The sequence below is a fragment of the Motacilla alba genome, chromosome 4, assembly GCF_015832195.1.
Source record: "Motacilla alba alba isolate MOTALB_02 chromosome 4, Motacilla_alba_V1.0_pri, whole genome shotgun sequence".
Lineage (NCBI taxonomy): Eukaryota > Metazoa > Chordata > Aves > Passeriformes > Motacillidae > Motacilla > Motacilla alba.
This window is the reverse complement of record NC_052019.1, coordinates 1,128,602-1,155,516: the sequence shown is the minus strand read 5'-3', so window position 1 is coordinate 1,155,516 and position 26,915 is coordinate 1,128,602. Positions and strand designations below refer to the sequence as shown.

The 26,915-nt window shown below is 49.6% G+C and overlaps 1 protein-coding gene across 4 annotated transcripts in view; it reads right to left on the bottom strand.

Moving 5' to 3' along the window:
• The window catches only part of EXOC6B (exocyst complex component 6B), a 376,533-nt gene that overhangs the window by 264,211 nt on the left and 85,407 nt on the right, over positions 1-26,915 (bottom strand). The gene's annotated exons all lie outside the window — the stretch shown is intronic.

Here is a 26,915-nt window from a genome sequence, read left to right as displayed (position 1 = left end):
AGAGAAGAAAGCTGGGAATGACAGAGGTGACCAAACTGTGAGAATAAAACATTAAAACTCATGAATCACAGCCGTGAGCAGCAACACTCCAGAGGGAACAGAACCAGGAATGCAGGTGCACACAGGAAATCCTTTTCCCTGCAGCGGGATCTGCGCTCTCCCTTTGGAGAATCCCACACAGGCCCCCAAGAAACAGGAAAAAAAATCCCAGGCCAGAGCTAAACGCTGGAGGAATTCTATTTAATTGTTATTCTTTCAGTCCTGCAGGGTCAGCAAAGGATTCTCGGTGGCAAAACAAGAAGGGCAGAGCTGTAAAACCCCTTTGGTTTCGGAGCGGAGGAGCCCGGGCACGCAGGGCAGGCGGCGGGGAGGGCACTGCCTCCTCTGCTGGGTCTGCAGGGGGAAAGGAGAGCAAACCTCCTCAGGCTGCAGGGATGCAGCCCTGGAGGAAGATCCTGGGGGGTTTTCCTGGTGGTTCCCGGAGTTCTGGCGGCTGAAATCTGAAATCTGGAGCCCGAGTGCCATCTAGTGCTGCACGGGCTCTTGGCAGGGTCCCGGCGACTCCCAGCTCCAAACTGAGAATTCCAATAAAAAGTGAGGGTGGGTGAGCTGTGTTTGCACTCAGGGATAAACCCCAACAATAAAAACCCCGCGGCAGCAACGATGAGCTTGTGCTCAAAGCAGAATTTGGGATTTACACCCGAAAATGGGGGAAAAGAACACCTCAAAATTAAAATATCCAGGAAAAATCCCCTTGGGAGGTGGCAAAACTAAGAAATAAATACCTGATGATAAAAGGAAAGAAAAGCTAAGAAATCAAGAGAAGGAATAGAAAGAAAAGCTAAGAAAGCTAAGAAGCAGATATCTGATGGCTAAACCATTTGTTATTAGAAATTTTATTCTTTTATTCCTTTTTAGCCAAACTTTAGTGCAGAAAAAATAAAACTCGGTGCAAGACAGGAAGGAAACACCAGCACATGATGGAAGCTCTTCCCTCCTGAGCCCTCCTGCTCCCCCAGGATCCCCTTCCCAGGAAAATCCAGCCCTGGCCCTTCCCCTCCTGAGCTCTCCTGACCTTCCAGGATCCTTTTCCAGGAAAATCCAGCCCTGGCCCTTCCCTCCTGAGTTCTCCTGCTCCCCCAGGATCCCTTTTCCAGGAAAATCCAGCCTTTCTGAGCCCTCCTGCTCCTCCAGGATCCTCTTCCTAAGGAAAATCCAGCCCTCCTGAGCTCTCCTGCTCTTCCAGAATTCCTTTTCCAGGAAAATCCAGCCCTGGCCCTTCCCCTCCTGAGCTCTCCTGCTCCTCCAGGATCCTCTTCCCAAGGAAAATCCAATCCTGGCTCTCCCCTTCTGTACACTCCTGAGCCTCTAGAATTCCTTTTCCAGGAAAATCCAATCCTGGCTTTTCTCTTCTGAGCTCTCCTGACCCTCCGGGATCATTTATCCAGGAAAATCCAGCCCTGAGCTCTCCTGCTCCTCCCGAATTCCTTTTCCAGGAAAATCCAGCCCTCCTGAGCTCTCCTGCTCCCCCAGGATCATTTTTCCAGGAAAATCCAGCCTTTCTGAGCCCTCCTGCTCCTCCGGGATCCCTTTTCCAGCCCTGGCTTTTCCCTTCTGTACACTCCTGACCCTCCAGGATCCCTTTTCCAGGAAAATCCAGCCCTCCTGAGCTCTCCTGCTCTTCCAGGATCCTCTTCCCAAGGAAAATCCAATCCTGGCTCTTCCCTTCTGAACACTCCTGAGCCTCCAGAATCCCCTTTCAGGAAAATCCAGCCCTGGCTCTTCCCTCCTGAGCACTTCTGACCCTCCAGGATCATTTTTCCAGGAAAATCCAGCCCTCCTGAGCCCTCCTGCTCCCCCAGGATCCCCTTTCCAGGAAAATCCAGCCCTTCTGAGTTCTCCTGCTCCCCCAGGATCCCTTTTCCAGGAAAATCCAGCCTTTCTGAGCCCTCCTGCTCCTCCAGAATTCCTTTTCCAGGAAAATCCATCCCTGGCTTTTCCCTTCTGAGCTCTCCTGACCCTCCAGGATCCTCTTCCCAAGGAAAATCCAGCCCTGGCCCTTCCCTCCTGAGCTCTCCTGCTCCTCCAGAATTTCTTTTCCAGGAAAATCCAATCCTGGCTTTTCCCTTCTGAACACACCTGACCCTCCAAAATTCCTTTTCCAGGAAAATCCAGCCCTGACTTTTCCTTCCTGAGCTCTCCTGACCTTCCAGGATCATTTTTCCAGGAAAATCCAGCCCTCCTGAGCTCTCCTGCTCCTCCAGGATCCCCAGGAAAATCCAGACCTTCTGTACACTCCTGACCCTCTAGAATTCCTTTTCCAGGAAAATCCAATCCTGGCTTTTCTCTTCTGAGCTCTCCTGACCCTCCGGGATCATTTATCCAGGAAAATCCAGCCCTGAGCTCTCCTGCTCCCCCAGGATCATTTTTCCAAACCCAGGAGGGAGCCAGAGCCAGGCCAGCCCCAGGCCCAGGCACTCCAAAGGTGCAGGATGGACATTCCCGGGATTTGGGGATGGAATTCCAGAACTTTGGGAAGGTTCTGCCCCTGGCACCTCCTCCCACAGCAGAGCTCCGAGAGCCCGCGGTGCCTCTCAACTCAAAACAACCAACATCAAAAACTCAGTTTGGTGCTGCCAAGAACAAACCTCGCCCCAAAACAGCCCGAAACCACCCCAAAATCCCAAATTCCACTGCTTCCCACCCTCCCAAATTCCTCAGTCTTGGAAAATCCTCCTGGAGCCCCCCAAATCCTGGGCACAGGAGCAGGGCCAGATCCACTCCCTGGGCACCTCTGCTAATAATGATTCTTTAAACTTGATTCCAACTGGGAAAAGCTTATTTAAACTTATTTAACGTATTTCAACTGGGGGAAAAAATGGGGTTTTTTCCCCATATTTACAATTTTTGGGGCCTCTCTCGAGTAGAGAATTTTGTGAGCAGATGTTTTAGGGCAGATTTCCTCCTTTTGCTGCCCCTCAATCCCACACCTGGCTAATTAGCCCAGCCTCACACAAGAGACAAGTTTAGAACAGGATTTTAAAAAGAAATAAAACACCTTAAAATAAAGTTGAAAAATAAAAGTAGAGCCCTTCTTATTCTGGCCTAAGTTATCCTTAAGAAAACTGCAGGAAATAGATTTGCAGCCAATTGTTTAACTCGACAGAAGGTTCCCACAGCGTGTATTTATATGCAAATTTTGGGGTAAAAATGTTGACTTAGAAATGCTGTAGAATAAGACAGGTATTATCAAGAGGGAAATTAAATAAAAACAAGATGACTTCATAGAAAAGATTAAATATTTTAGAGAAATAATTATAAAAGACAGATTGTGGTAAGATTTATGAGGGGTTTAGATTATTAGAGGATTTTAGATAATTCAGATTATTAATTTTTAAGTATTTATAGTATAGTGCAATAAAAGTTGGTAAGTTAAAAATGCTCGTGGAATAATGTAATTATTAATGCATGTAAAAATAATGTAATTAAGCAATAATCAGCTTCTGACTGTGATAACATGAATTATAACACCTGTACGGTCTCAGCCTTCAAATGGGACTAAAACCAAAATAAAATGTTTAAAACACCTCGGAGTTACCCCGTCTGAGCCAAACAGAGCTCAATCCAACAGGAAACGGGAATCGAGCTCAGTTTAGGGCTTCACCTGCACTCACCAAACACAGCTACAGAAAAAGCTTTCAGTTCCCTGGATGGGGCTGCTGCCTTCCCCAGGCCCAGCACCCGCCGGAAATCCGCTGCAGTTTGGGCTGGGTTGTTGTTGTTTTGGGGTTTTGGGGTTTGGTTTTTTTTTTTCTGAAAGGTCAAACTGGGAAAAAAAAAAAAAATCTTTCCAGGAAAGGCAGAAATGGATGGGAGCTGGCACGGGCAGCAGGAGCTCCTGCAAATCCATCCCAAAAACGGGACAAAGCAGAGCCGGAGCACAGGGAGCTGCCAGGGGCGGGGATGGGACGTGCCAGGCAGAGAGCCAGCTGTGCCAGGGGCAGGGAATGGGCACAGGGATCAGGGAATGGGCACAGGGATCAGGGATCACAGCCCTGGCATTGCCAGGCAGAGAGCCAGCTGTGCCAGGGGCAGGAAATGGGCACAGGGATCAGGGATCACAGCCCTGGCATTGCCAGGCAGAGAGCCAGCTGTGCCAGGGGCAGGGAATCATGGAATATCCACAGGGATCAGGGATCACAGCCCTGGCATTGCCAGGCAGAGAGCCAGCTGTGCCAGGGGCAGGGAATCATGGAATGGGCACAGGGATCAGGGATCACAGCCCTGGCATTCATTGCCAGAGAGCCAGCTGTGCCAGGGGCAGGGAATGGGCACAGGGATCAGGGAATGGGCACAGGGATCAGGGATCACAGCCCTGGCATTGCCAGGCAGAGAGCCAGCTGTGCCAGGGGCAGGGAATCATGGAATGGCCACAGGGATCAGGGATCACAGCCCTGGCATTGCCAGAGAGCCAGCTGTGCCAGGGGCAGGGAATGGGCACAGGGATCAGGGAATGGGCACAGGGATCAGGGATCACAGCCCTGGCATTGCCAGGCAGAGAGCCAGCTGTGCCAGGGGCAGGGAATGGGCACAGGGATCAGGGAATGGGCACAGGGATCAGGGATCACAGCCCTGGCATTGCCAGGCAGAGAGCCAGCTATGCCAGGGGGCAGGGAATGGGCACAGGGATCAGGGAATGGGCACAGGGATCAGGGAATGGGCACTGGGATCAGGGATCACAGCCCTGGCATTGCCAGGCAGAGAGCCAGCTGTGCCAGGGGCAGGGAATCATGGAATGGGCACAGGGATCAGGGATCACAGCCCTGGCATTGCCAGAGAGCCAGCTGTGCCAGGGGCAGGGAATGGGCACAGGGATCAGGGAATGGGCACTGGGATCAGGGATCACAGCCCTGGCATTGCCAGGCAGAGAGCCAGCTGTGCCAGGGGGCAGGGAATGGGCACTGGGATCAGGGAATGGGCACAGGGATCAGGGATCACAGCCCTGGCATTGCCAGGCAGAGAGCCAGCTGTGCCAGGGGGCAGGGAATCATGGAATAGCCACAGGGATCAGGGATCAAACCCCTGGCACCCCAAAATCCACCCTGTGCCAGGGGTCAGAAAGCCGTGGAATATCCACAGGGATCATGGATCAAACCCCTGGCATTGCCAAGCACCCCGAAATCCACCCTGTGCCAGGGTCAGAAAGCCATGGAATGTCCTGAGGTTCACAGGGATCATCCATCCAACCCCTGGCCCAGGTCAGATACCCCAAAATCCACCCTGTGCCAGGGGTCAGGAAATCATAGAATATCCACAGGGATCAGGGATCACAGCCCTGGCACCCCAAAATCCACCCTGTGCCAGGGTCAGAAAGCCATGGGATAACCCAAGATCCACAGGGATTGTCCAGTCCAGCCCCCGGCCCAGGTCGGACACCCCAAAATCCACCCTGTGCCAGGGTCAGAAAGCCATGGAATAGCCACAGGGATCATCCATCCAACCCCTGGCACCCCAAAATCCACCCTGTGCCAGGGGTCATGGAATATCCACAGGGATCAGGGATCACACCACTGCCAAGCACCCCAAAATCCACCCTGTGCCAGGGTCAGACAGCCACGGAATATCCCCAGGGACCATGGATCAAACCCCTGGCAGCCCAAAATCCCCCTTGTGCCAGGGTCAGACAGCCACGGAATATCCCCAGGGATCACAGATCAAACCCTGGCATTGCCAGGCACCCCGAAATCCCTCCCTGGGCATCCCTGGCAGCGCTGTCCCCACGCTCCTGGAGCTCTGGCAGCCTCGGCAACGTTATCCCTCCCTGGGCAGTGCCCAGCACCCTCTGGATGAGGAACCTTTCCCTAAAATCCATCCTGGAGCAGCTCCCTGGCCCAGAGAAGGGAGCTCTGATGCCACCAGCTCCCGGGAGCGTCCCCAGCTCCCTCTGCTCCAGCTGGACATTCCCATCTGTCCCCCACGGAGCCCCGGTGCTCCTGCCCTTCGCCAGCTGGCAGCAGGTGAGGGGTGGCTGGGGAACATGTCACCTGCACCCTGCCCCCAGGCCCTGAGTGCTCCCCGGGGTCCTCGGGCACCTCTGCACCCCCAGCAGCCAAACCTGGGGGGAGAGGGGAGATTTGGGGGGCACGGCCTAGGAAAACCCCGGGAGAGACACCGAGCCCAGGTGGAAACTCCTTCAGACACGGCCAGAGGCAGCAGGGGACTGTCCCAGAGTGGGCCGGGTGGGAAGGGACCTAAATCCCACCCAGAGGCACTGCTGCCATGGCAGGGACACCTCCCACTGCGCCAGGCTGCTCCAAGCTCCAATTCCCCATCCCTGGAATGTCCAGGACCAGCCGGGAAGGGCTCGGAGCACCTGGGACCGTGGGGGATCTCCGTTCAGAGTAGAAAAGTTGCCCATTTTTTTTTAAAAGGTTGCAGAGTTAACAGGTTAAACCAACTGCTGCCAAGTTGGAGTTTGAACTATTCGTTGTTAATAATTTCATGTTGTAATCACCCGCTGTTAATGGGTGTTCTTTAATTACCTGTTGTTGATGGTTAGAAATCCCTCTCCCATCGAGTGTCCCCCCCTGCTGCTTCCTGGGAGATGGCACCTGGGACTGACACAGTGACATAGTGACATCGGAGCTGGCACGCCAATGTGAAGGACCAGCGTGCAAAGGTGTAAACACCTCACCAAATCCTGCAAAAACCCCTAAAACAACGAGCCACCGTGGAACCAAGGGATCTAGGTGATGTCTAAAGGCGAGTGTATGAGCAGAAAAAAGGTGTTCATTTCTTTTAAAAAGGTTGCACGGTTCAATTGCTGCCAAGCTGGAGTTTGAACTTGTCGGAATCCAGGACATCCCTCTGGGTGCCCTGGGTGGCCCGAGCCGCTGGCAGGGGGCTCTGAGACCCTGGCAGCAGCCAAAGACACACGTGGGGTTTGGATCTGAGCCCGTGGAGCAAATCACCAGCTCTGTATGGAGAATCACAAGCCACACAGGTTCAGGTGTTGCATAGAAGCAGTCAGGAAGTGAAAGGAAGGGTTTTAGAGTGCTGTACAGGGGGGTTTAAGCCTTGCACGCTGGGGTTTGGATTTTGTCCATGGGGGTCAGGGGTTCTAAGATGGAGGGATCTGGGTGTGCCCTGTGCTCCTTCTTTCTCCTTCCCAGCCTCCATGTCTTTGGTGATGTTGGCACTCACAGATTGGTTTAGAGTAGAAAGTCACCATTCAATATAGATGATGGGCATTGGGGAAAAAGAATAAACATGGAACACGGAATGTGTGATATGAAAGATGGCAGCAGCCCCTGGGAGGGCAGCGTGCCTCTGTCTGACCTGCTGAACGGGCCACAGCAGCTCAGGAGGAGAATCTTTAGATAACCAACAATAAACAACCTTGAGACCGGACAGCAGAGGACTGCTGAGTCTTTCTTCGAAGGCACGGGTTGGAAGAGGGACTTTTCCATCTTTTGGGGTCACCACAATCCTGGGGTGAAACCCCACAGAACTATTTGCTGTTGATAATTCCACGGTGTAATCCCCTGCTGTTAATGGTTTTTCTCTAATCACCTGCTGATGGTTAAGGATCCCTCTCCCATCGAGCATCCCCTCCATCGGGGACTGCAAAGGTGACACCGGAGCTGGCATGCAAATGTGCAAACACCACACCAAATCCTGTAAAAAAACCCCTAAAACAACGAGCCAACACGGAATGAAGGGATTTAAGTGATGTCTAAAGGTGAGTGACTGGATCCAGTGTGTGTTAAGATCCTTTCTACCCCTCACCCTGACTCAGATGTCAGCTAGGAAGAGGAACTCGAATGTCGGAGTGCATAATGAAGATTTCCTGATGCTCCTGTGAGGAACGAGTCCCCAGCTGTCCCTGCACACCAGCGGACAAATCTGCAATTCTGCTCCTCCTCTGAGCGTGCCACTGTGAGACACAAGGCTGTGTTTGGTGTCAGGTACACACAGGCAGCACGTGCGCTTGTGACTGTGAGAGGTGTGGAAACTGATCAGGGGACAGTTAAAGGACAAACTCTAATCAATAACCGAGGGGGTAAAGCATGGAAGAAGGCCTTTGAACCCATCCTTTGTTGCAGTTAACCTTTACAGCATCTGAATTAAAGCTTTGAGGATGCTGCTGCTGGACAGGAACTTTCTGCACGTAGCCAGGCCTTGAACAGCTTTGCAATAATCACCTTTGGAAGCACAATTTTAGAATGTTGCTTGTAGTCAGGAGCTTTGAAAATATAAGTTTAGAATATATAAAAAGGAAACATGCTGATCTCAACACCTTAGAGAAACAGTAAAAAGCAGCTTGAGAAAGGAAGATGGACATCAACCCAAGGATTGATGGCTTCGACCAAGGGAAGCTGGACATCACTGCTATGAGATTTATGGTCTTTGCCATTAAAAGGTGGGCCCACATCTGGAGTCTGGACAGCACCAGCTGGGAGGCCTCTTTCTCCTTTGGGAAGCCGGATGCCACCATCTGGGGATACTCCTTTCTGGGGTACATCCTGAGGAAAACTAACCCACAACAGTGACGTGAAAACTGGGAATAGAAACTGCTGAGAGGGCGTGTGCACCCCTAGAAATACCTGTGAGCCCCAACCATCGGGGTGCAGCTGGAGGGAAACCTTCCCCCGCTGCACCCAGCGCTGTTTGCTCACACTTTACCCCGTTAATCAATTATTGATTGCTGCTTGGATATTGGCCCGGTCGAGCCTCTTATAACAGCAACCATCAGTTCTCCCCACCCGAGCTGATTTCTTTTTCCTAAAGGCATTAAAAAGAAGAAAGATCTCCTGCCCAGTTTATTTCATCCTGGGATGTCCTGGAAGGGCTGCAAGGTCCCAAACCCTGCCCTGACCCCAGCCCTGAGAGCGCAGAGCCCCAGGCAGGGCTGAGCCCAGCCCAGCCCCACAAGGAACAGGAATCAATCCGGGAAGGGCAGAGGGGGAGATTGCAGGGATGGGAGGAAAGAGCTGCGGGACAGTGAGCTGGGGACAGAGCACCACGAGTGGCTTTTGTTCCCAATTAACAGAGGAACAAATTCCTGAGGCTGCCGAGTGCTTCAATTCTCTTTTTTCCCCCCTTTTTTAAACCTTCTGTAGTGGTTAGAGTCCCTCTGAAACATTTTCTTCTCATTAAGGGACATAAAAGCATTAGCAGTTTGTTCAATCTTCGTCTGACTTTTGTCATAAACAAATTAACTGCTGAGCACGGCAGAAAAACAACTCCAGGAGGGGACAACAGCCCTGCCAAAGGGCAAAGCAAGGTTGAAAATCAACGCCTGCCTAGGTGGGACTGGCAGCAGGCTCAGCCTCGTGATCCCAAGCATTATCCATCAGGACAGCAGCAACAATCCCAAAAAATCTCCAAAGGTTCCTCCTGAGGTGGCTGCACCTCGGCTCACCTGGAGGGGAAAATTCAGTTATTGTTTTGACGCTGCCAATCAGTCAAGAATTGATTTAAGGCCAGAACCGAAGCCCAAAATTTAAACATGAAGTCTAAGACCAAACCAAAAATTAAGCTCAAAACTTAAATCCCAAATTTAAGCCCAGAATTGAATTAAGGCCCAGAACTGAAGCCCAAAATTTAAACCCCAAATTTAAGGCCAGAACTGAATTAAAGCCCAGAACTAAAAGGCCAAAATTTAAACCCCCAATTTAAATCCCAAATTTAAGGCCAGAATTGAATTAAAGCCCAGAACTGAAGCCCAAAATCAAACCCAAAATTTAACCCCCAAATTTAAACCCTAAAATTTAAAGTCCAAATTTAAGCCCAGAACTAAACCCCAAAAATTAAGCTCAAAATTTAAATCCTTAATTTAAGCCTAGAACTGAATTAAAGCCCAGAACTGAAGCCCAAAATTTAAACCCCAAATTAGAGCCCAGAACTAAATTAAAGTCCAGAACTAAATGCCCAAAATCAAGCCCTACATTTGGACCCAAAATTCAAACTCCAAATTCAAACCCCAAATTTAAACCTCAAATTCATACCTAGAACTGAATTAAAGCCCAGAACTAAAGCCCAAAATTTAAACCCCAAATTTAAGCCCAGAACTGAATTAAAGCCCAGAACTAAAAGCCCAAAATCAAGATTTAGACCCAAACATTTAGACCCAAAATTTAAATCCCAAATTTACACCCGAAATTAGAGCCCAGAACTAAAGCCCAAAATTTAAGCTGAAAATTTAAACCCTAAATTTAGGCCTAGAACTGAATTAAAGCCCAGAACTAAAGCCCGAGACCACGGCCCAAATTTCAGCTCAGAATTTAAAGACAAAATCTAAGCCCCCTCTGCCGTGTCCTGCCACCCACACGGGTCCACACTCACACCAAACATCCAGAAAAACCGATTTATTGTCCTTTCTGGCAATAATAATAATAATAATAATAATAATAATAATAATATATAAAAATATATTAAAATAATAATCCTGGTTTTCCAGCTGGGAACACCTCAGTCCCAGGCAGGAATGGCAGGAATTCCAATTTATTCCTGGAAATATTTGGGATCAGGAATTCCGGGATTGGGGAATTCTGGGAATTTTGGGATTGGGGAATTCGGGGAATATTTGGGATGGGGAATTCTGGGATTTGGGAATTTTGGGAATTTTGGGGTTGGGGAATTCTGGGATGGGGGAATTCTGGTAATATTTGGGATCAGGAATTCCAGGATTTGGGAAGTTTGGGATTTGGGAACATTTGGGATGGGGAATTCCGGGATTGGGGGATTCCCGGGAATATTTGACCAAATTTCATCATTTATTCATTGGCACCTGACACAGCAAATCCCTGAATTCCTGAACCCCAGAATTCCAGAATTCCAGAATTCCCCGCCCCAAATATTCCCAAAATTCGCAAACTCTGGAATCCCTCCATTTTCCCCCAGCAGCAGGAGGAAGGCGGCGCGGAGAATTCCCACCAAGCACATCCAACCGCTCCTGGAGAAGCAGCCCAAAGCCCCGGGAGGAGCTTCCCAGCGGGGATTCCTGACGGATCCGGGCTGGGTCTGGGGAGGGCATTGGGAAATGCGGCGCCAGCAGCTCTTGGGGAAGGTGGCGGTGCCACCAAAGCTGGTGGAGAACCAAAGCTGAGGAGACACAAGGGTTGGGAAGCAGCAGGAAACTGGGAGTGATTCCAGAGGCTGAGGAGGATGAAGGTCAGCAGAGGTTCATGGACATGGAGCAGGAATCCAAAGGGATTGGGGAGGAAGGAGTGACCCCAAAGTCCCCCCCAGGCACAGCTCCTCATCTCCTGATCCACGAAAAACCAAAGGAACTGGGTTTGAGGGGAAAAGGCTGAGGAGGACGTGGGGAGCACAAAGCCTTGGGAAAAGCCTCTGCTATAAAACCATGGAACGATGGAGGCTGGAAAAGCCTCAGAGAGCCTCCAGCTCAGCCCAGAGCCCTGCACCACCGTGCTGGCAACAAACCCCGTCCCAGGAGCCACAGCCAGGCCCTTCTGTCACCTCCAGGGACGCAATTCCAGCCCCAATCCCTGACCCCCTCCAGGTGAAGACTCTCCAGGGCTCCTCTGGACCCTCTCCAGCAGCTCCACGTCCTCCCTGTGCTGCTGGCCCTGGAGCTGAAGGAATCCTCATGCCACGAGTGTCCCGGCCTCCCCCGGCAGCCCTCCCCAGCTCCGCACACGGATTATTTTAGCACAGAACAATTTGAAAGGCTGTTCTCGCGGCGTTATTGCCCAACAAAGGCTCCTGCTGGTGCCGCACGCATTGTCTGAACCAGCGCCTTTGGATTTTTTCGGAGCGTTCCTGGCTCCAGGGCTCGCCCCCTCCTCTCTCTGCTGGGAAGAAACGTTGTCACAACAGAGTCCAGCAGAGGCACAACAAACCCTCGGGACCTGCCCGACCTTAAACACTCCCCAAAAACACATCCTGAGGGACAGCAGCTGACTGAGCGCTGCCAGCAGTGGCACAGCAGCAGCAGCCAGCAGCACCCAGGGATCTGTTAAACCAGGGATCTGTCAAACCAGGGATCTGTTAAACCAGGGATCTGCTCACCCTGGGATCTGTCAAACCAGGGATCTGCTCACCCTGGGATCTGTTAAACCAGGGATCTGTCAAACCAGGGATCTGCTCACCCTGGGATCTGTTAAACCAGGGATCTGCTCACCCTGGGATCTGTCAAACCAGGGATCTGCTCAGTCTGGGATCTGTTAAACCAGGGATCTGTTAAACCAGGGATCTGCTCACCCTGGGATCTGTTAAACCAGGGATCTGTCAACCCAGGGATCAGTTAAACCAGGGATCTGTTAAACCAGGGATCTGCTCACCCTGGGATCTGTCAAACCAGGGATCTGTTAAACCAGGGATCTGCTCACCCTGGGATCTGTCAAACCAGGGATCTGTTAAACCAGGGATCTGCTCACCCTGGGATCTGTTAAACCAGGGATCTGTTAAACCAGGGATCTGTCAAACCAGGGATCTGCTCACCCTGGGATCTGCTCACCCTGGGATCTGCTCACCCAGGGATCTGTTAAACCAGCGATCTGTTAACCCAGGGATTTGTTCAGCCAGGGATCTGCTCACCCAGGGATCTGCTCACCCAGGGATTTGCACACCCAGGGATCTGTCAAACCAGGGATCTGCTCACCCTGAATTGCCCAGGAGAAGTGGCTCAAACACTGGATGGAGTTTCCTGACTGTGAGAGGGGCTGAAATCCAGGAGGGCTCACCAGGGAATGTTCTGGAATCCCTTTAAATTGATCATCCCAAGCAACACGTCAGAAAGACCCCAAGGAGGAGCAGCCCCAGAGACCAAACACCTCCTCAGGCAGGGACAGGACTCTGGAGGTGGCTTCTGGAGGTCCCCAAAGTCCCATTTTCCGCAGTTTCAACTCCAGGAGAGCTGGAGCTCTGTGGAAACCCCCCTGACCCTCACCAGATCAGCCCTGGCTTCACCCAGGAGCCGAAAGAACGGCTCTGACTCTGGGTACCAAACCCTGCCAGGCTTTCCAAGGATTTCTGAGGGCCCAACTCGACTTCCACTGACGGCACAAGCCCCACTTCCCTCCCCGGCACAAGATCAGGGCTTAAAATCATGGAATGGTTGGGCTTGGAAGGGGTCTGAAGGTCCCAGGTGGCTCCAAGCCCCAGCCAAGCTGGCCTTGGGCACTCGCAGGGGTCCCGGGGCAGCCCCAGCTGCTCTGGGCACCCCGTGCTGGATAAATATTCCAAAGTGTCCCGAAGAGCTCAGGGATGACAATAAAACACTTCCAGAGCGTAAATGAGTGGGAAAACAGAGTTCCCATAAAGCCACAGCCACCTCTGGGAAGGGATCCAGCTCTGCCTTGCCAGACAAGAGTCCCAAGGAAACGAGGGATAATTCCCCTAATTAACAATAAAACAGAACAAGCCAGAACATCCCTGTTAAAGAAGGAATTCCACATGCTCCAAGCCATCGGGAAGAGCTCCAACAAATCCAGCTTCCAGAAGAGCCAGGAGCGGAGGGGACAACCCCAACGCAGGGAAAGCAGAGGACACGCGGAGGATGGGGAGAGGTGGCCACGAGCTGAGCCTCCAAGCGGCCTCCCCTTTTCGGGAGGACAATGGGAACAATTCCCGGGAACAAAAGCTGGAAGGACACTTGATTCGAGCCATGTGTGGGACAGGAACGCTCCGAGACCCGGGCGAGAGAAAGGCCAGCCCATCCAAGCTGGGGAACACGAAGGCGGGGATGAATCATCTTCCCAAAGCCCGTAAACAAGGCTCCGACCCCAAAAGGATCCCACAGCAGAGCCCGGCCCCGCGGCTGAACGGGGACAATCGCTGGGAAGAGGGTGGGACTGGGGACACGGAGCCACAGCAACGGGACGTGGGCATGGGGAGCAGCACAAGTGTTCTGCTGAGGGTCCCAGCTCGTCTGGGGACAGGACAGGACAGGACACATGGGAGGGACAGGACACACAGGAGCAGGGTCAGCTGTGGGGTTTGGGACAGGGGACAGGACACACCAGAGCGGAGTCAGCTGTGGGGTTTGGGACAGGGGACAGAGCTCAGGGGATCAGTTGTGGGGTTTGGGACAGGGGACAGGACACACCAGAGCGGAGTCAGCTGTGGGGTCTGGGACAGGGGACAGAGGAGCAGGGTCACCTGTGGGGTCTGGACAGGGGACAGGACACACCAGAGCAGGGTCAGCTGTGAGGTTTGGGACAGGGGACAGAGGAGCAGGGTCACCTGTGGGGTCTGGGACAGGGGACACACCAGAGCGGGGTCAGCAGTGGGGCTTGGGACAGGGTCAGAGCTCAGGGGGTCAGTTGTGGGGCTTGGGACAGGGGACAGGACACACGGGAGGCGGGTCAGCAGTGGGGTTTGGGACACGGACAGAGCTCAGGGGGTCAGCAGTGGGGTTTGGGGACAGAGCTCAGGGGATCAGCTGTGGGGTTTGGGACAGGGACAGAGCTCAGGGGATCAGTTGTGGGGTTTGGGACAGGGGACAGAGCTCAGGGGATCAGTTGTGGGGTTTGGGACATGGACAGAGCTCAGGGGATCAGTTGTGGGGTTTGGGACATGGACAGAGCTCAGGGGATCAGCTGTGGGGTTTGGGACATGGACAGAGCTCAGGGGATCAGCTGTGGGGTTTGGGACATGGACAGAGCTCAGGGGATCAGCTGTGGGGTTTGGGACAGGACAGGACACACAGGAATGGGGTCAGCAGTGGGGTTTGAGACACAGACAGAGCTCAGGGGGTCAGCAGTGGGGTTTGGGGACAGAGCTCAGGGGATCAGTTGTGGGGTTTGGGACAGGGGACAGGACACACGGGAGCAGGGTCAGCAGTGGGGTTTGGACAGGACAGAGCTCAGGGGATCAGCTTTGGGGTTTGGGGCAGGGCGACCAGCTGCCCTGCTCTGCTCTGGGGGATTCTCAGCCTGACCTGCAGTGGAACTCGGAGCTCTCCAGGCTGTCAAACCACAGCTGTGATGTCACTTGCATTGGGAACTTGGATGGGAAGGAAATTCCAAGCCCAGAGCACGGGGCAGGCAAACCCCAGCCAGAAAATACTCCCAGAAAATCCCACTCTGGACAAAGCACCTTGGATATGGCTGGACTCCACCCAGAGGGCTTCTCCAGCCTAAAAACCACTTTAGAATGCCATGAACCCTCAATCCACTCCTCAAATCAAACAGCCCCACAGGGGAGCAGCTCCAGCACAGGGGAGAAGCAGGCAGGCTGTCCTGACCCTCATTTCCCAGCAGTGCTGCTTTTCCAAGGACACTCCCTAAGGGAAAAATTCCCTTTTCCAGCTGCCCCCTGCACAGGGAAAGGGGAAATGCCCTTGGCAAGGCCCAGCTGCACTGAGAGGGCTGGGGAGACCCTTGGGACTGCCCAGGGAGCTGATCCAAGGATTTCACTCCTTTTCCTTCCCCAGCCTGCAGAAATGAAAGGCCAGCACCTGCTGGGAGCCCTGGGGAATTCCCTTCATCCCATCCCACGGGAACTGTCACCTTCCTCCTCCTCCTCCTCTCATTTCTCCATTCCCAATAAATCACTACACTCCTCTCAGAGAACCTAAGGTCACTTTTTTTTTTTGGTAGCAGCAAAGAATTCTGGACAAAGAAAATTTATAATTTTAACCGAGAGTTTGGGGGAGAAAAATGCCCCACACCCAGTGGGACAGCACAGGGAAAACTGGGAAAATAATTAACATTTATGTGCAAACACCTCAGCAGAACATCCCGGATGGTCCTGAGCGAGGGCTCTGCTCATGCTGGGGGTTCTCAAAGCTCAGATGAGCACAGACCCAAGCTGTCCACTGTAAGACTCCGTCCCAAATTTCTCTCATCTGCCTCACGATTCGTCGTGAAAAAAAGGCAGAAACTGGGACCACCAAAGAAGTTTGACATCCTGGTTTGGTGGGAGCTTGCCAGGGTCCCGAGGCCGGAGCAGAGCCTCTGGCCTGCCAAGCTGCTGCTCACAGGTGTGTTTGGCTACAGCTGAAGAGGGGCGATGTGCCCTTTCCCTCGCTCCACAGCAATGATCCTGCAATGTCCGCACCTCCCAGCTTGGCTGGACTCTTCTGAGATCACCTTTTGGTGGTCCCCATGGAAAACAAGACCCTTCATCTACTGTGCAGCCACCGTGATAGACCAACTGAGACGGGAGAAGCCTTTTCCCCAAGGACTGAGACATGAGACCCTATAGAGAAAATCTGCTTTTCTCCAAGGACTGAGACATGAGACCCCTATAGAGAAAAACTCCTGTTCCCCAAGGACTGAGACATGAGACCCTATAGAGAAAAACTCCTTTTCTCCAAGGACTGAGACATGAGACCCTACACAAAAAATCTCCTTTTCTCCGAGGACTGAGACATGAGACCCTATAGAGAAAATCTCCTTTTCTCCCCAAGGATGGAGACATGAGATCCTATATAGAAAATCTCCTTTTCTCCAAGGACTGAGACATGAGACCCCTAACATGGGGGGAAGCGTGGGGGAGGCAAGCTGAGATGTTTGCCTGCAGGTAGTGACCACTGGACCAAGGAGACAATGGCTCTTGCCCGCTGCTGACCAAGATCAGACCATAGACTGTTGTGTTCGCTTCTCCCCCTTCACAATTCCCAACAGAAAAATCACAATAAAAAACCCCAGATTAGCTTGAGATTTTGAGATCTCCCCTGAGGTGAACACGACAGGTATCCTCGACTGGACTTGGAAGGACTTTGTCGCCTCTACGTTTGGCAGCTGTAACCTATCTTTCTTTTCCACCCTTTTCTTTTCCTCATGCTTTCCCTTTCTCCCCAGTTCCCCAACACATTTTGCTGGGATCATTCAATGGAGCACACTGGTTTGATTGTTACTGCAATCCCCCTTGCCTTGTTGGTTTTTGTACCTCGAGATCGATTAATGAACACCACAAATCCTGTTCCTAAGGACTCCTGTGACATCCAGCACTGCAGAGCCGTGAGGAATTGTGCTAGTGACAGAGGAGGGCCCGGAGCTGCCAGCGCCACCCACAAACCCCAAAAGGAGCTGTTGGTGCTGAAATAACCCTGGGTCCCAGCCTGCCCTGCAAAACCCAGACAGACGCAAAGGCTGGGCTTGTCTGGGCTTCACGCTGAGCCCAGCCCAGATCTCAGCCCCTCTGTTCCTCACCCAGCTCCGCTCATTTCCCTCCTGACTGCCTTCATCTAATTAAAGAACTTCATTAGCCCAGTTCTGACTCTCATTGAACTTGGCCTTTTTTTTGCCCTCATCAGTTTTGTGTCATTTTAAAACCTTGGGATGTTGTTTTGAGAGGATTTGGGAGCTTTATGTGCTCTGGGACAGCAAGGGCTGCTCCCAGGATGCCTCTAAGGGCAAGGCCATGCCCTGAGGAAAGGGCAGGAGGGAAACCAGGGAATTCCAGGCTGGATAAAAATCCCATCCCAAAACAACCTGGGAGCTATTTTTAAATATTCAATTTACTATTCCATGTTGGGGCTGGCAGTTGTTATGAAATTGGGCTCTTCCCCACTCCAGAGCGAGGAGATTTTAGAAATAAAAGGGAAATTTTAGGATCTGGGTGGTGCCAAGGATTTTCCACAGCACCAGAGCCCTCCTGGGGTGCTGCAGGACCTGACAGGAGCCAAAGCACCCGGGCAGGGAGAGGGGACAGCCAGGGCACAGAAGGAACGGGATCCAAGCAGGGGAAGCCACCAGGGACAGCCCCAACCCCGCAGGACAAAGAGGAGAGGGGAAAAAAACCTTCTGTTCTCTCTGGAGAGCTGGACCAGCTCAGAATAACACAAATATGACAGGAAAATTGCATTTTGGGGGCTGGAGGCTATGGACACATTCGGGATCCACTCCCCATCTTGGAAATGGAAATATCCCATTTTGGGAATTTCCCATTTTAGGGGAATTTGGAAATTTCCCATTTGGAAATTTCCCATTTTAGGGGAATTTGGGAATTTCCCATTTGGAAATTTCCCATTTTAGGGGAATTTCAGAATTTCCCATTTGGAAACTTCCCATTTTGGGGGAATTTGGGAATTTCCCATTTGGAAATCTCCCATTTTTGGGGACTTCAGAAATTAATTTCCCATTTGGAGATTTCCCTTTTTTTTTTTTTTTTTTTTTTTTTTTTTTTTGAATTTGGAAGTTTCCCATTTTTTGGAAATTTCCAAATGGGAAATTTCCCATTTTTGGGGAATTTCCCATTTTTCCCCTCTCCAAACATCCCAGCCACTGCCCCAGGCCAGGCTGAAGAAAAAAGGATTTTCCACAGAATTCCCTTTATTGCTGAGCCCCTCCTGGGAAATCCCACCCTGGGCATTTGGGATACACAGTCCGGCGCTGAGAATCCCCCAGACTCGGAGAGGGGTAGAAGGGGATTTCAGGGGGCAGATGCGGCACCCTCCAGGCTCCAAGGATGATCCAGCGGGAATTCTCACAGGCCGGAGCTTTCTGTGGATTGCTGAGAATCCCCAGAGCTGCTCCTGATGAAAAGGATGAGCTGGGCTCCAAACGGGACGAGGAGCCAGGGCCAGCTGTGCCCCAGCCCCTGCTGGGAAATCCAGCCCGTGCTGCCTCGCCCAGCCTGAGAGCAGCGAAACGCCTGCCTGGGGAAACGGGGCGGGAAACGGGAGCGCTCAGCCTGGAAAAGCTGAACGTGAGCAAGAGCAAGAGTAAAAGAATAAGAACAAGAATAAGAACAAGAACAAGAACAAGAGTAAGAACAAGAGTAAGAATAAGAGTAAGAATAAGAGTAAGAACAAGAGTAAGAACAAGAGTAAGAATAAGAGTAAGAATAAGAGTAAAAATAAGAGTAAAAAATAAGAGTAAGAATAAAAATAAGAATAAAAGAATAAGAGTAAGAATAAAAATAAGAATAAAAATAAGAATAAGAGAATAAGAGTAAAAAATAAGAATAAGAATAAGAATAAAAAATAAGAATAAAAGAATAAGAATAAGAGTAAGAATAAGAGTAAGAATAAGAGTAAGAATGAGAATAAAAATAAGAATAAAAATAAGAATAAGAGAATAAGAGTAAGAGAATAAGAGTAAGAGAATAAGAATAAAAATAAGAATAAAAATAAGAATAAAAGAATAAGAATAAAAGAATAAGAATAAAAGAATAAGAATAAAAGAATAAGAATAAAAGAATAAGAATAAAAGAATAAGAATAAGAGTAAGAATAAGAGTAAAAAATAAGAGTAAGAATAAAAATAAGAATAAAAATAAGAATAAAAATAAGAATAAAAATAAAAGAATAAGAGTAAGAATAGGAATAAGAATAAGAATAAGAATAAAAGAATAAGAATAAGAATAAGAATAAGAATAAGAATAAGAATAAGAATAAGAATAAGAATAAGAATAAGAATGAGGGACTGCGGAGGATTCGGGTTCTTTGAAATGTCCAGCACTGATTTTCCTGGGATCTCCAAGCTTGGCATGAACCCTGTTAGGAGAGGTTGGAAAACCAGAACATACTGGGATGAAACAACGTTCCCACCTGGAAACCCTCTGGGGTTTGTGTGAGGAATCCCTGTGAGGCAGCTCCCCAGAGCCCCTAAATCCAGCCAGAGCAGCTGATGCAGCTCCTCCCCAAACAGCAGCAGTGTGCTCCAAGGGAAAAGCAGGCACCTGCAGCACACCCAGCCCCTAAAAACCCCCCGGGCATTCCTTAAACCGGAGCCTCCGGCCCTTAAACTGCAGGAATTCGGGATCTGAGCAGCTGCTGGGGCTCAGAGCAAGGAGAAACCGGGGAGAGCAGATCCGAGCCTCACTGGAAGGGGGGGTTGGTCAAAAATCCTCCCAGGCACCAAACACAGGGGTGAAGTGGGAAATCCGGGGTGACAGAGCAGCGTCTGCCCAAATTCCCTCGGGGGCAAATCCCATTTCCATCCCTCCCTGAGGCTCAGCGCCACCACACCGGGAGCAGGGCAGGAAAGGGAACCCCATTAGGGCTGCTGCCAGGTTTGTATGTTATTTAATTGATAATTAAAGGTAATTAAAGTGGAGGCAGGAGGAGGGGCAGGATCTGGGAACGTCCTGCACCCTCAGCTCTGCTGGCAGAGGAACACGGGGATCAGCCTGTGCCACTGCTCCCAAACCCCTCTGCAAAGCTGCTCAGCACTGAGGAATTGAAAACTATGGGAATTAACTGAACGCCAGGGCAATTAACTGAAAAGCATGAAAAAAAATTGAAAATCGTGAAAAAAAATTGAAAATCATGAAAAAAATTGAAAACCATGAAAAAAGAACTGAGTAGCATGGAAAAAATTGAAAATAATGGGAAAAAATTGAAAATAATGGGAAAAATTGAAAATAATGGGAAAAATTTGAAAATAATGGGAAAAAATTGAAAATAATGGGAAAAATTTGAAAATAATGGGAAAATTTGAAAAGCATGAAAAAAATACAAAAGCATGGGAAAAAATGGAAAAAATTAAAAACTTTAAATCATAAAAAAAAAACTTTAAATCATGGCAATTAATTGAAAATCATGGCAATTAACTAAAAACCACGGCAATTAATTGAAAACTATGGCAATTAACTGGAAATCATGGCAATTAATTGAAAACCATGGCAATTACTGGAAAACTATGAAAAAAAATTAAAAATCATGGCAATTAATTGCAAATCATGGTAGTTAATTCTAAAACAGGCAATTAATTGTAAATCATGGTAATTAATTGGAAAGCATGAAAAAATTAAAATCATGGCAATTAATTGTAAATCATGGCAATTAATGGAAAACCACAGCAATCAAAAAAGTTTTAAATTGTGGTAATTAATTGTAAATCATGGTAATTAATTGTAAATCACAGCTATTATTGAAAACGATGGCATAAAATTTAAAATCATGGCAATTAATTGAAAACCACGGCAATTCACTGAAAACCATGGGAAAATTGAAAATCATGGCAATTAATTAAAAACCATGGCAATTAACTGAAAACCACGAAAAATAAATGAAAATCATGGCAATTAATTGAAACCACGGGAGAAAAATTGAAAATCATGGCAATCAACTGCAGATCGTGGCAATTAATTGAAAATCATGGCAATTAATTGAAAACCATGGGGAAAAATTGAAAATCATGGCAATCAACTGTAAACCATGGCAATTAATTGAAAACCATGAAAAAATAAAATCATGGCAACTAATTAAAAACCATGGTAACTAAATAAAAACCATGGGAAAAAATTAAATCAAGGCAATTAATTAAAAATCATGGCAATTAACTGAAAACCCTGAGGATGAAGTTGCTGGGATAAATCAGGGCATGGGATTAAGCAGGGCAATGGGAAGAGAAGATGGGCTGGATCCCACCTGACAGTGTTATTCCCGACATTCCCAAATCCTGCCTTCCCACACCGGCGCACCCCAAGGACCCTCCAGCATCCTTCCCAGCCTGATTTATTCCCGATTTCCCCTGCTCAGCCCCGATCCCGGATTTTGCCACTGGATGGCACCAGAGGAAATCCTAAAATTTCCAGTCCGGATTAGAAAACAAAATCCAAACCCTAAAGGAAAGAGGGTTTGGGGAAGGAAAATGTGGATTTGTTAGAAGGAGTCCAGAGGAGGTCCTGGAGCCAGGCTGGAGAGCTCGGAATGCTCCCCTGGAGAAGGGAAAAATCCAGGGAATGCTCAGAGTCCCTGCAGGGGCTCCAGGAGAGCTGCAGAGGGACTGGGGACAAGGGACAGAGGGACAGGAGGCAGGGAATGGCTGCCACTGGGAAAGGGGAGATTGGGCTGGGATCTTGGCAAGGAATTGCTGGCTGGGAGGGTGGGCAGGGGCTGGGCTGGAATTCCCAGAGCAGCTGGGGCTGCCCCTGGATCCCTGGCAGTGCCCCAGGCCAGGCTGGATCCACCTGGGACAGGGCGAGGTGTCCCTGCCATGGATGGGGTGGGATGGGATCATCTTTAAGGTCCCTTCCCACCCAAACATTCCGTGATTCCATTATTCCCTTTTTCCCTTATTTCTGCCCTTCCTCATGGGACTTTGTGGAATTCCTGCTCCTTCCCAGCCACAGGGACCAAGGCAGGATCTTCCCAAAGGATTCAGCACTTTCCAGCAGACTCTCCCAGTTTCTCCTGCTGAGTCCCTTTTCTCTTTTTCATTTGCATGTTGGATTTCACACCCTGAACTCAGAGCTCCAGCTTTTCCTTTGTGCTCCCCAAATCCTTCATTCTCACACAAACATTCCCACGGTTTTTGGCCAAGCAGAACGTGTTCCCTGGGGAGACAATCCCAGAATCCTCAAGGCTGGCAAACACATCAGGAACCCCAGTGGAGATTCCCTGGATCCCTGGCAGTGCCCCAGGCCAGGCTGGATCCACCTGGGACAGGGGGAGGTGTCCCTGCCATGGCAGGGGTGGCACTGGGTGGGATTTGGGGTCCCTTCCCACCCAACCCATTCCAGGATTCCACGAATCCAATCCTGGGTTCCATCAATGATTTAATTCAGCGCTCAAACCCACCCTTCCCTGCCTGTGGGCACCAGGGACATTTCCAATTGATTTCCGGATCCTGGAAGGGGCCTCAGGGATCAGTTCCTGCTCCCAAACCACTCAGCCCAGGGCTGAACCCTCCAACCCAAGCCCATCTCAGGCTCCAGAACTGCCCTAAATGACCTCGAATATCATTTATTTGCAATTCTGGGTCCCTAAATCCTTCCAGAGCAGCCACAGCCACCTGCATTCCCAAGCTCTGGATGGGCACAGCCTCCACCCACGGAGCAGCACTCCCCAGCCAGGCTCCCTGGGGGAAAATCCAGGGCTTTTTTGGGGTTTGCTGCTGTTTGCAGAGGATTTGGGACTCCCTGGACATGGGGGCTGTGGCCATTCCCAGCCTGCACCGAGGACAAACTGCCTTTGGATTTGTGCTTGGAATTTGAATGAAGATTTCCAGTGGCCAGGCTGTCTGGGCTAACAACAGCAGGGGTAAATTGAGTTAAAATGAAGATTTTAATGAAGATTTCCAGTGGCCAGGCTGTCTGGGCTAACAACAGCAGGGGTAAATTGAGTTAAAATGAAGATTTTAATGAAGATTTGCCATGGCCAGGCTGTCTGGGCTAACAACAGCAGGCGTAAATTGGAGTTAAAATGCTCTTGGACGCTCTGCGCACTCGTGGGACCTTCAAACCCTTTTTTCTTGGATACTTGGCCCAAGTGGATCAAATCCCAGCATTTCTGCCACGGGCTGTGTTCACAGCCACCCAGACCTGGCTTTTAATGACCCCGATTTGATCCTGGCCCTGTTTGTGGCCAGCCCAGGCTGCTGGCTGCGCAGGGCTCACAGGTTTTTGGGATGCAGAGTGGCCGTGGCTGCAGGATTCTCCTGCTGGAGCTGCCCTGCCCGGGCTGGGGACGGCTGGCTGCCGGCAGGGACCCCAAGGAAGAGCAGGAATGGCCCTGAGGAGCAGCAGGTGAGGGACGGTGATCCAGGCTGGCACTGCCAGGGGCTGCTCCAAAGGGCCCTGCAGCCATCCCAGAGGAGGAAAGGGATTCTCTGCCCTGGCTGAGCCTGAACTCCCCCTCGCCCATCCCAAATTCCCCCTGGCTCATCCCAACCCCCCCCGGCTGACCCCAAAAACCCCCTGGCTCATCCCAAACCCCCCCTGGCTGACCCCAAACTCCCCCTGGCCCATCCCAAACTCCCCTGGCTGATCCCAAACTCCCCCTGGCTCATCCCAAACCCCCCTGGCTGACCCCAAACTCCCCCTGGCCCATCCCAAACTCCCCCTGACCCATCCCAAACTCCCCATGGCCCATCCCAAACTCCCCCTGGCCCATCCCAAACTCCCCCTGGCCCATCCCAAACTCCCTCTGGCTGATCCCAAACTCCCCCTGGCCCATCCCAAATTCCCCCTGGCTGACCCCAAACTCCCCTGGCTCATCCCAAACCCCCCTGACCCATCCCAAACTCCCCCTGGCTCATCCCAAACCCCCCTGGCTGACCCCAAACCCCCCCGGCTGACCCCAAACCCCCCTGGCCCATCCCAAGCCCAGCAGCCCCTTCTGCAGCACATGCCATGGAGCACCGGGGTGCTCAGCACAGGACCATCCCCAACAGCCAGGAAGCAGCCTGTTACAGTTCCAGGGGCTGGCAATTTCAAACGTTCGGTACAAGAAAACACTACACTTGACCTAAAACCCTAAAACTAACTCGCAAAATTAATTAATACCACAAAGATTACCAGGGTACAGTTAGCTAAAAGTGTGCAATAGCACCAAGTGAAAACGTGAAGTTTAGAACTTTAAAATATAGCAATAAGTATGAAACAAAATAAAATATAAACAAATATATTAACGATATAATTATTATAATATAATTATATTGTAATAAATATATAATTATAGTATTTCTATTTGTAAATATATAATTATAATATTATAAATATATAGTATTTATAATATTATAACTGTATATGATTATAATATACTATAATATTATATATTTTAATATATAATAGTATATTATATATAATATATTATTATATATTATATATTATATATTATATTATATATTATAGTATATTATTCTATATAATATTGCATAATATTATAATATGTGATAATAATTATATTGTATAATCACTGTATATTATAATTATGATATAATATATAATAGATATATGATATATAATATATCTGTATTATATATTATATATATATCTACATATAGATAGATATATCTATATATACTATATTACCTATTATCTACTATCTATATCTATTATATTATATATTATATATATATTATATGTATTATATATTATATATTATGTATTATATATTATATAGTATATTTATATATTGTATATTATATATTATATATTATATATTATATATTATATATTATATATTATTTTTATATTATATATTATATAGTATATAGTATATATTATATTATCTGTATTATATATATTGTATATTATATATTATATTTTATTTTTATATATTCTATTATATGTATCATATACTATATATTAGATATTATTTTATCTATTATATATTATATACTATGTATTATATATGTATTATATTATATATTATGTGTATTATATGTATTATATTTTATATATTACCTATTATATATTATATTATCTGTATTATATATTGTATTATATGTATTACATATTATATATTATATATTATATATTATATATTTTATATTTATATTATATATTATATATTATGTATTATCAACAAAACAAAAAAAAAAAACCAACCAAACCAAAAACATCCCCCAAACCTGCTGCCCAGGCCCCCGGCGAGCTGTCCCTCCCCGCTCCCAGCGCAGGCGGATCCAGCTCAGGAAGCTCAGGACGCTGCGTCCAGCTGATAGCGCACAAGGAACTTCACAGAGCCAACACCTCCTGCGGCCCATTCCCTCCGAGCCCTCGGGGTCCCCACCGGGAAAATTCCCTTCAATTCCCTCCGATTCCCTCCAATTCCCCTCAGAGCCCTCGGGGTCCCCACAGGGAAAATTCCCCTCAATTCCCTTCGATTCCCTCCGATTCCCCTCACAGCCCTCGGGGTCCCCACAGGGAAAATTCCCTTCAATTCCCTCCGATTCCCCTCACAGCCCTCGGGGTCCCCACAGGGAAAATTCCCCTCAATTCCCTTCGATTCCCTCCGATTCCCCTCACAGCCCTCGGGGTCCCCACAGGGAAAATTCCCCTCAATTCCCTTCGATTCCCTCAGAGCCCTCGGGGTCCCCACAGGGAAAATTCCCCTCAATTCCCTTCGATTCCCTCAGAGCCCTCGGGGTCCCCACAGGGAAAATTCCCCTCAATTCCCTTCGATTCCCTCAGAGCCCTCGGGGTCCCCACAGGGAAAATTCCCCTCAATTCCCTTCGATTCCCTCAGAGCCCTCGGGGTCCCCACAGGGAAAATTCCCTTCAATTCCCTCCAATTCCCCTCAAATCCCCTCAATTCCCATCAATTTTCCTCAATTCCCTTCAATTCCCTTCGATTCCCCTCAAAGCCCTCAAGGTCCCCACAGGGAAAATTAAGGAGAAGGAAAAAAAAAAAAAAAAAATCCCACAACAACACGTGGAAAACAAAGGAATTCAGCAATCCTGCAGGAATTGGTGTCCCCTGGAGCTGCTCCCCAGCCCTGGAACTCTCTGGAGCTGCCCCTTATCTGCTCCTTATCAGCAGATCCAGGCGCTTCCAGGAGCTCCCCCGGGCCGGGAGCGGGAGCATCACCCGAGCCAGGCAGGAATTCCTGCCCTGGCACAGGACGGGCACCCCGCTCACGGCACGGGATCGGGATCGGAACCGCTCCGGAATCCTGGCTCAGCCAGGGAACGGGGAGGGCACGGGGGCTGAGAGCTGGGATCTGCCCCACGGGGGCTTCAGGGTCAGAGGGAGCTCCCTGGGATGTCCCAGCATCCAGGAGAAGGGAATTTTACCATAACCCCGTCATCAGAAATGACCCCTCTTATCCCAGGGCTGTCCCCCAAAATCAGCTCCCAAAGGCACAGACAGGAGCCAGCACCGAGGGAATCCCACAAGGAATTCATTCCCCCAAGCCCCATCCCACGTGGAGGGAATCCCACAACCTGGGAATTTACTCCTCAAAACCCCATCCCACAACCTGTGAATTCATAGCCCAGATCCCATCCCACACGGAGGAAATCCTACAAAACTGTGAATTCCTTCTCCCAAGCCCCATCCCACATGGAGGGAATCCCACAAACCTACGGAATTCGTTCCTGCAAGCCCCATCCCATACGTAGGGGATCCCATAACCTGTGGATCCATGCCCCAAACCTGATCCCATAGCCTGAGGATCCATCCCCCAAACCCTGACCCACATGTAGGAAGTCCCATAACCTGAGAATCCATCCCCCAAAGCCCATGTCCCACACATAGGGGATCCCATAACCCGTGGATCCATTCCACAAACCCGATCCCATAACCTGAGGATCCATCCCCCAAAC